The sequence below is a fragment of the Gorilla gorilla genome, chromosome 15 (genome assembly GCF_029281585.2).
Source record: "Gorilla gorilla gorilla isolate KB3781 chromosome 15, NHGRI_mGorGor1-v2.1_pri, whole genome shotgun sequence".
In the NCBI taxonomy this organism is placed as follows: Eukaryota; Metazoa; Chordata; class Mammalia; order Primates; family Hominidae; genus Gorilla; species Gorilla gorilla.
Window position 1 is genome coordinate 115,499,942 of NC_073239.2, and position 10,586 is coordinate 115,510,527.

General features: G+C 39.8%; 1 long non-coding RNA gene across 1 annotated transcript; it reads left to right on the plus strand.

Annotated features, from left to right (window-relative positions):
* The first annotated feature begins 1,320 nt into the window (after positions 1-1,320).
* Positions 1,321-7,203, plus strand: LOC109023213 (uncharacterized). Its single transcript, XR_002002586.3, has 4 exons — positions 1,321-1,412; positions 3,090-3,254; positions 5,101-5,165; positions 7,028-7,203. It is a non-coding gene; the product is annotated as an uncharacterized lncRNA (long non-coding RNA).
* Positions 7,204-10,586: the final 3,383 nt, after the last annotated feature.

Below are 10,586 nucleotides of genomic sequence, written 5' to 3' on the forward strand. Positions count from 1 at the left end.
ACTCCCTCCTCAAAAAACTTTCTCAAGACACGAAAAGAATTTCTCAGTTCTCCTGTAAACCTTCCTCTAGGCATCTGCAGTGGAGGATCAAGTGCCTAAGAAAAAAAGTTAAAGGGAAGCTACAGATCTGGACTTGCTGTTTCCTCTGCCCTGCACCTGCCAATGAGAACTTAGAATGCACCCAAGAGACAGGCCCCTGGGACTCTCAGATAAGATTCTGAGCCTGATCTATTCCACGATTTTATATTTTATCACCATGAGCAATTCTAAGTATGACCATACATGAGAAAACACAGTGAGGACACTTTTTTAAAATTCTAACAATTTCAGTGCCTCAAATAATTATACCAAGGGCAAATGTGTTATTTTCCAAATATTTAAGCACTTTTTGAAATGTGACACTTTTTAGACTCTAGTCTGCCGTCAAAGAATGTTTAAGTAACATGTCACCTTTTGCTATATCAGTTAGAGAGTCTATCCGTTAACTAGAATATAATAGTCAGAACGCTTTGCTTTCTTTGCAGTGTTCACTCTCAGTGTATCATTGTCATAACCGTGTGAGACAGATGGTTTTATCCTTTCTTGCCAGAAGAGAAAGGTTTGGAGAGTTAAAGTGACTTAACACAGGTCCATGATAGAGGCATGGTAGAGACAGACGTAGAACCACACGGCTCTGACTTGAAATCCGGTGTTCATCCGCCGCGTCACATTCCCTCCTCGATAGCCTATTCCAATAGAAATATATCAGGCAGGCCGGGCACAGTGGCTCACGCCTGTAATCCTAGCACTTCGGGAGGACGAGAGGCGGGGGTTGCCTGAGCTCAAGCGTTCGAGACCAGCCTGGGCAACAAGGTGTGAAACCCCGTCTCTATTAAAATACAAAAAAAAAAATTAGCCGGGGCTTGACTGCAGGCACCGGTAGTCCCAGCTGCTTGGGAGGCTGAGGCACGAGAATCGCTTGAATCCGGGAGGCGGAGGTTGCAGTGAGCCAAGATCGCGCCACTGCACTCCAGCCTGGGCGACGGAGAGGGACTCTGTCTCAAAACAAACGAACAAAAAACGAGAAATACACCAGACATCACCTTTAGGAATGTATTTTTTTTTCAACTCAGTTATTCACTCAAACAGAGAAGCACACACATACACACTTTGTCTCTCATAGGCTGAACAATCAAACCACAGTGGATCTCAAACACCTGGCTCAGTCCCTCCACTGTCATTGTTCTTGACGTCACAATCCTGTCACACTCTGCTCCAGTCTTCCTGCAGACAAGGAGGGACTCACACTTTGTGCAAATTCTAGCAAAGTAGTATTAGTTTTCTTTGGAGAATTTGGGGAGCAGCTTCCTAATAGTCTTAGAGAAATCAGGAACCCCATTGGCATTTGAAAAGCAAAAATTCTCATTTTTAAGGTATCCTTGCTAACACAGAGTCAGCAGGAGTCCCATTTCACCTGCACAACAACGTTAAGAGGAGAAAGTCCAGCTCCCTTCTATAGATGAGGCCATTAAGTCTCCAAGATGTTCAGTGACTAGCTCAAAATCTTTCCAGGGGAGGGCCATAGATTTAAGTACATGTCTTCAGGATTCCTTGCTCAATCTCTAGTACTGAAGAGTTACAGTTAGGGTTCATACCCCTTTAAAGAGCTTTTAGGTTTTGCTAGGCATTTAAATTACTTTCTGTGAGATGCACTGACATTTCTAACTGAAGCAGAACGTTGCTATTCCATAAAAGATCAACTTTATCTAGGACTCTAGTGATACACACACGGTCATTCACAGAAGTCTTACTTACTTAGGGAAAATCACTGAGATCACGTCACAGGGGAATGAGAAAGTCACGGATTTTCCTTACTTTCCCCATGACCTCACTTTATGCCTGTCGGAGAATGCACTTGTTCCTACAGTCCCTTAGGGGTGTTATAATGAGGGCTGATTGTGTATTAGAATTAATAGGAACAGTGGGAGTCTAAGAAAAAAGGAGACTTAAAATAGTTCATTAAGTGTAGGAGGTAGAAAACTTTATTTGATGAATCAAATGGTCTTCATTAAAAGTGAACTTTTCCAAGGAACTAGAAATTCCACTTAAAAATACATTTTTTTCTGATTGAGAGAGAACTTAATATATGATCATTATAGAAATTTTGGAACATAAAGAAATGCATTCCACACAAAAAAATCACTTGTAATTTATGACTGTAAGATAACCACAAGAAATGTGTTTCCTGGCAAGACTGTCTTTTTTCCTAAGTGTTTATGTTTGCATCTGTGAACTACCAAGTTAGAATCATATGGTATTTATTGTTTTTTATACTGTGTTTTTAAAAATATATTTAGCATTGCATCTAGAGTCTAGATATTAAATAGTCTCTGAAAACTTGGCATTTAATGGCTACATAATCATCATTTGGCCTTAGCATGACATATATTTTTGTTTTATATCTGTTACTCCACTATTAATAAACAATTAAGTTGCTTTTAGTTTTCCTGGCTATAGCATGCTTTGATGTCTAAGCTGCATGGGTCCCCTTGGGAGACTGACTTTTTTATTCCATTTTGGAATAGAGGAAATAAAAGTCAAATTCATGATTTTCCTAAAACCATAAAGTATGTGGTAAGAAAACAGGCAGGACTCAAACATGAGTGTTTTCACTTCAAGGCCAATTGGCCTGTGAGAGATGAAGGTTCGGTAATGGTACTTGGAAGAAATTCTCTTAACAGTGCAAAACCATGAGCTTTGGAATCAGATATCTGAATCTGAACAAAAAAGCGAAACGCTTGTGTTTAAATCTTCGTTCCTTACCAGGTCTGTCCCCTTGAACACGTGCCTTCACTTGAGGCCCATTTTACCATCTATAGAACAGGTATTTTTACCCTCGTGGTGTTGTTATGAGGATTAAATAAAGTGAGACATATTTTTAAATACCTTGGCAATGTGAAGTGTGAAGTAGGCTTTTAATGAATTACCGCTGTTAGGATCGCTACTAATATTGCATCAAATAGTCAATAGCAAGCAGAGTAGTCTTTCCTCATGAATGTCTAATATGTGAAAACTTGAATTCTATTATGTGTATTGTTTCTCATTTAAAGTTTAAAGCCTTTAAGAGACAGTGGAATAACAGATTTCAAAACAATGAGTTCTCCACAACCCTTGGACCATGACCCCTGGACGGCAGCAGAAAGAGAATGATACAAATTGTGGGAATGGAGAACCTAAGAGCAGCTTGCTCTAGCCCAGCAGAGAACATGTCAAGGGTAAGTTCCAAACAGATAAAGTGTCTGCTTCAGAAATTACACCTATGTGCGTGGAACAGAACTGCCTGGAAGTAAATGTTTCATTCCCCTAACTCACCCCTTAAAATTAGGTACTCAATCACTTGGCAATTGTAGAATTTTTGTTCCTTTGTACAGAATAACAACTATATATATATATATATATATATATATATATATATATATATATATATATATACACACACTCACACATATATATATGTATTTATATACACCTTGTATCTAAAACTGCAGTGTCCAATATGTTAACCTCTAGCCACAGACACCCAGGGAGTTTTGAAATATGGTGAACCCAAACACAGATGCATTGTAAGTGTAAAAATCACACCCAATTTTTAAGACTTATTAGGAAAAAATGATATGAAACATCTCCTTAATATCTTTCATATTGATTATGTGTTAGAATGATAATACATTGTGTGGAATGAATACATTATTAAAATTAATTGAAGCTGGGTTTTTTTTACCTGTTTTAAGGTGCTACTAAACAACTTAAAATTGCATGCATTTCAAATTATATTTCAATTGGGCAGCATTGTTCAATTGAGGCTAGGTCACGTCTCAATAATTTGAAATAACTTGCTCCTGTATTTCCACTGTATTAAGTTTAGTAGATTGAGGATGTGGGTGGGAGAAAAGGAGGAAGGATGTTCTGAGGTGGCTCCCAGGTCAGTCTCTCCTCCCATCCCACTAACATTCTGGGCAGAAAATGCTTTGTTCCCCCAAAGATTATTTTATTATAGGATTGTTCGCCAAAGGATTATATTATTTGGGAAAGATAATATATATATTACCCAAAAATGTCCATCAGAAAGAAGAAATTGCTCTACATTTGGGTTTTTAGGTACCTAGAAAAATTTCTCCATTGTTTAGTACAAAGCAAAAAAAAATTGTTTAAGCAAACTTTTTAGATATTTTGCTCATATTTGAATCTAGTTTGACTGTCCCAAAGAAGCTCTTTTGCTTATTGCAAAACAGCAAAAAGTGTGGTCAGTCTCTTAAAGCTATGACAAATGTCCCAAAGCTAAAGAGGCATCTTTACTACAATTATTAAAATGGAAAATTTATTTCAGAAAATAATTTTGGTGGTATAAGTAGAAATCAGGAATTCTCAAGTTTTTTAAATGATTGCTTTCATTATTCATGTATTGCTCAAAATTAGAAGGAGTAAAGAAGAATTCTTAAGAAATAAGATTCTGAAAACATTCATTTTCCTTAGAAATTATCAAAGGGATAATATTTGAGCTGAATTACTAAAGTAAGTACTACTGACTCGATATCTTTTAAAAATTTTCTGATTTTGTAAAATTCAAAACAAATCCAAACTAAAAAATGCAAATTGACAAAGTGATTGGTAAATTCCAAGTAGTCTATTTTTAATTTATAATATTTTTAAGATTTATTTCATTCACAATATTGCCATTAGTGCTGTATTTATCAGGTATTTTCAATATGAATGTGTAAATAAATTAATGAAATAAACGTAAGTAGACATTTAACTATTTCATCTTCATTCCTAAAAGTTTATATTCTCAAGGTGACAAAAATCTTGCACTTCTATCTTTTCATTTGGGAAAAAAGAGGGTATTTGGAGTCACTAACTTACCAGGTGTTTAGAGAGGAGTGGGAGTGGGGAGAGCCAGAGGTAGAGAGAGATTTTAAGAAATTGGATGGCATGATTCTGGGCCCTGAAGCATGTAAATTCTGCAGGGCAACCTGGTAGGCAAGCTGGAGACCCAGGGAAGAGTTGATGTTGCAGTCTGGAGCCTGAAGACAGTCTAGAGGCAGAATTCTCTCTCTTTTTCAGGTGACTCATCTGCTTTCTCGTAAAGTCTTCAACTGACCGGGTGAAAATCACCCACATTATAGAAGGTAATCTGCTTTACTCAGACTACTGATAAAATGCTAATCTCCTCTAGTGGAGAACTATGTGTAGACTGAGATAGTTATATTGGCTCTCATGACCTGATGTTCTAGAGGAAAAAGCCTCATGCTTAGATGGGAGGAAGTTAAAGCAAGAAGTAGAAGAGGGAACATCCTAAGGGGGATTCCAGATGGCTCCTTGATATGGTTTGGCTGTGTGCCCACCCAAATCTCATCTTGAATTGACCTTCCCATAATCCCCACGTGTTGTGGGAGGGACCTCGTGGGAGATAATTGAATCATGGGGGCGGTTACCACATGCTGCTGTTCTCATGGTAGTGGGTGAGTTCTCATGAGATCTGGTGGTTTTATAAGTGGCTTTTTCCCCTTTTGCTTGGCACCTCTCCTTCCTGCCATCATGTGAAGGACATGTTTACCTCCCCTTCCACCATGATCATAAGTTTCCTGAGGCCTCCTCAGCCATGTGGAACAGTGAGTCAATTAAACCTCTTTCATTTATAAATTACCCAGTCTTGGGCAGTCCTTTATAGCATCATGAGAACGGATTAATACAATCCTCTTTCCCTTGAGATCTGTATTATCAGGGTTCTCCTGAGGAAGAACCGATAGAATGTGTGTATACTTACATACTTGTATACATACATGTACATCCTGTACACACACAAATATATGTATGTGTGTGTATATATAGATATGAGAGAGATTGTTTTAAGGATTTTGGCTCATGTGATTATGGAGACTGGCAGGTCTAAAATCCGCAGAGTGGGCCATCAGGCTGGAGACCCAGGGAGCTGATGCTGTAGGTGAAGTTTAAAGGTTGTCTGCTGGAAGAATTCCCTCTTGCTCAGGGGAGGTCAGTCTTTTGTTCTATTCTGGCCTTCGACTGATTGAATGGACCCTGCCACATCAGAGAGAGCAATCTGCTTTACCTAGGGTTTACTTATGTAAATGTTAATATCATCCAAAAACACCCTCACAGAAGCACCCATAATAATGTTAGACCAAATATCTGGGAACCATGGCCCAGCCAAGTTGACACATAACATTAACCATTCCAGGATCCCTTTGAGATTTCCTTGGGACCTTGTGTTGAGGACTTGTGATGAAAGAGGAACAAGTGTCATACATAAATATAAAGTTGCTCTTCATCCCTTTGTTTTGGCAAAACTATTGTAATGGCAATCATATTTTGAGTTATTAAGGTAGTTGTTTTCCATTCCTTTTCCAATTATGCTGTGCCCATCCCCATTATATCAATGACATATTCACAGAGAAGGCAGATACAATGTAGATCAAAGGACTCAACTTTGAGTTTCCATTTACACTTTTTTTTGTGTGTCTAAAGAAAAACAGTGTTCTTAACAGGTGAATTTTTTCATGTATAAAAGAATTTCATAAACTTATAAAGAAAAATAGTCTGGTTCTATATCAACAACAATCATAAAAGGCCTGAGCTGAGGGGTTTACTATGAGCTGTATGGTAGAAAGTGGTACAAGATAGAACTTCTGACCATTTTATCTGTGACCAGTTGCTCTGGTCTGAATGTTGGTGCACACCCAAAATTTATATTGAAACCTAAGTCCCGATGCAAAAGTATTAAGAGGTGAGGCCTTTAGGAGGTGATTAGGTCATGAGGGTAGAACTTTCATGAGTAGGATTCGTGTCCTCATAAACGAGGCTTGTGGGAGCCTGTTTGCCCTTTCTGCCACATGAGGACACAGCAGAGAGTGAATCCTCACCAGACACAGAATCTGCTGGCTCCTTGATCTTAGACTTCCCAGGTTCCAGAACTGCAAGTAATAAATTTCTGTCATTTGTAAGTTACTCAGACTAAAGTGTTTTGTTATAGCTGCAGGAACAAACTAAGACACTGGGTAAGGAAGAAAAGCAAACAAACAAACAAACAAACAAAAAGCAGTGGCACAATGGAGAGTAAGTGGGGGAGTTGGAGGAAAAGAAGCCACAGAACAAACACCACCTAAAGGAGTTAAACCTCCAACTTCTCCAAGATTTGGTGAGAGAAGAGGGGTGTGAAATGATAGAAATTCCAATCGAAATGTCGAAAAGTTTGAGAAGGAGTCTGAAACATCCAGGTTGTACTCCACTTCCTGCCATGTCCAACACAGCAAAGTAGAATAAAGCATATGTTAGAAGAAAATTGTGATGTGCAATAATGTTTTATTAATGGTTTCAGGTAAACCTATTCACTTTGGCCATTACATTATGGTTATACATTATTTATTTATTTACTCTTTTGTTCTTTTTTCCCAGGAAGTATTTATTATTTACCTAAACCAAGCATGGAGGAGGCATGAGTACAGAGCATGTGTGGTTGTGTGACATAGTCTCTGTCCTAAAGCACCTCACTGTCACAGAACCCAAAAACATGCAGACGTGTCTCTCACTAATATGCCACATACTCGTCTTCTTGGACCCAAAGCTAGATTCCACTTGCCAACCTCCCTTCCAGTACAGCCGTATGGCTGAGCTATGGAACATGGGCAGAAATTTGCACGACTTTCTGGCCCAACAAAACTTCCCACAGGATCCTTGTTAAGAAGTAAAGGAAGCTGAAGTCACCAGATGGAAGAGATGTTGATCCTTGAATAACTACAACAAGCACAGTCCCCCTACCAAGTGACCAATGCCCACTTCTAATCTATGGGTGAGGAATAAAATTCACTGTGCTAAGTCACTGAGATGGGGGCTGTTGTTATGGAACTAAACCTATCTAATTGTGGGATAATAGGGGCCATTAAAAAGCAGCTCCTATCAGGATAAATAGCTAATGCGTATAGGGTTTAATACCTAGGTGATGGGTTGATGGGTGTAGCAAACCACCACGGCACACATTTACCTATGTAACAAACCTGGATGTCTTGCACATATATCCTGAGGCATAAAATAAAATAAAATAAAAAAGTAAAATTTAAAAATAGCTCCTAATCCAGCTCGGTTAGACTCAGGAGCAAACTTCAGAGGAGTATTTTATTATGGTTGGCAAGGAGCAGGAATATGTCAAAGGTGCTGGTGTAGGAGACTGTCCTTCCTCTGACTTGTGTTAGGCCAGACATTCTGAAGTAGACGTGACCATTTCTAGGTTTCTTGAAACCTTAAGCAAGTGGATCCTCATTTATCCCAGTGCCTGGCCCACTGAATCTCAGTAAGGAAATACGTACTAAATGCAAGGCTGGAACTCCAGAGCACTTGCCTAATGAACAAAAGAACTGCACTGAGTTCTACTGAGGGCATGTGCCAGGCAGGAACTTGGGGGAGGCATGAATGTCCATATGTGGCATCAGAGAAGGAGGAGGCAGAGGTCACCAAGCTGCCTTCTGGTGGGCAAGTTGGAGGAGGGTAGGCCACTCAGAGCAGATGCAAGGAAGTAAAAATGAGTTTCCCCTCAGCTCTACCTGCTCCAGCTCATTCCACTTGGTTCTCTAGGAATACTGAGGTCATGCTCGCCCTCCACGCCCACCCCATGCCTACAAACCCACTTGTGCTTCACATACATAAATTGCTGGATCCCGTGGCCACCAGACCTTGAAATCGGTTCTACAGTGTGTTTTCAAACGTGTGGAAGACCCAGCTATCCATCCCTTCTTATCCACAGTCCCTTGGGAATGAAAGGGCAACAATAGATTCATTTCACAAAAATCATCACATTTACATATTTTTATCATGAGCTCAACGAATGATTTTAATTAAACCGTTTTTAAAGAGGGTAGAGAGGAAGAAAGGCAAGATGGTAAATATTTAACACCTAATCAAGGGGAGAGAAGCGTGAAGCTGAAGTCCTCATTAAGCTGCACAGAGGAGGGGGGCTTTGGAAGCTGCCCGGGTTGGAGCCCCTGCCCTCCCTTATCAGGGAGGTGACACTGGGCCAGCTGTGTCACCTCTTTGGGCCTCATGTTTATCATCTAGGAAAATGGGGAGAGTGCCAACCTTCTGGGATTATTGTCAGGAGGGCCTAATGACATTAGCAATAATAATGGCCAACATTTCTGGAGTAGAAACTGTGGCCAGGCATTTTATCCATATTGTAGCATTGAATCCTTGCGTTGACACTGTAAAGGAAATGCTGTTCATTTCCTCAGTTTACTTAGGAATAAACTGAAGTTTAGGGAAATTAAGTATCTTTCTCAAGGTCTCATAGATTGGCCTTTAAACTCAGCTTGTCACAACCCAGGGCACACATTTTTTGCTATTATTTTATCTTGCCTGAACTCTAGTGCCTGAATCACATATGTACACACTCTATTTCTAAAGTTCAAGCCAAAGAGCTTGTCCAAATATCCAACTTGTCCAAGATATCCAAATATCTTCCTAATTATTTCTACTATGACTTCTAATACCATCATATATTAGTAGAGCATCTTACAAAGCATGCTTGCAAATCTTTCCCATCAGAAACACAGAGTAACCAGAGATTAGAAGAGTTAGATCGTTCGACCAGGGGCACCTTTTACATGGAAGCAGGCTGCGTGAGACCAGCTTTCCACCATCCAAGCACCTGCTTCAGAAATTGGTCAGCCCCGAGAGGGGAGGACCTGAGGGCAAGAAGAGAACTTCACACCCCAACTCTCGGGCATCCCCTGATCCATGGTCATTTTCAGGAGGTAAGATTTCAGTCTGTCTCATTTGGAGGGTGATTGGATGCACGAAATTCAGCCAGGATGCAGGAGATGGGGGTAAATCTTAAAGCGCGGCCCTTTCAGCACTGTGCTAAATGCTCTGTTGAGATAATTGTATGGCTGTTTCTGCAATCAGTTCTGAGAAAATTGCTCCTCCCAAATTAGCTTCCCCTTATGCAATAATTTTTAGTTGATGGCATGGAATCACAGCAAAAAAAATCATATATATATATGAGCAAATACTGGACAAATCGACAGGATACATTAAAAGAAAAGGACACTTTGATGTATGTTACAAATATATCTGAATAATACTCCCATGGAAAAAGTTTCCATCCATTTTCCTCTCTCCCTTTTTTCTGCCTTTCCTTCCTCTTTCCCACCTTCCCTTTTTCTCCTTTCCTTCCTTCCCTTCCTCATCCCCTCTCTTCCTTCCTCTTTTCCTTCTTTTCTTCCTTCTCTTCCTCCTCCCCACTTTTTCTTTTTATTCTCCTCTTTTCTCTTCCTCCACGTTCTCCCCTGTTCTTCCTCTTACTTAATTACAATGCTGTCTGGTCTACTAACTTTCTGAATCAAGGAGACAGATTTGATCTTCCAGGCAGAGTTCTATGAAGAAAGACAGCTTTCACAAAGCTTTCCACGTAGGTAGTTATTTAGCATTACCCTTGTCATGATTATCACTGCCTTTTCCGTAGACAGCTTCGCCAATGTTCTCAACTAGTGGGGTCTCCCTTGTCCTCCTTCCTGCCACTGGTGGGAAGTGGGAATAGGCTG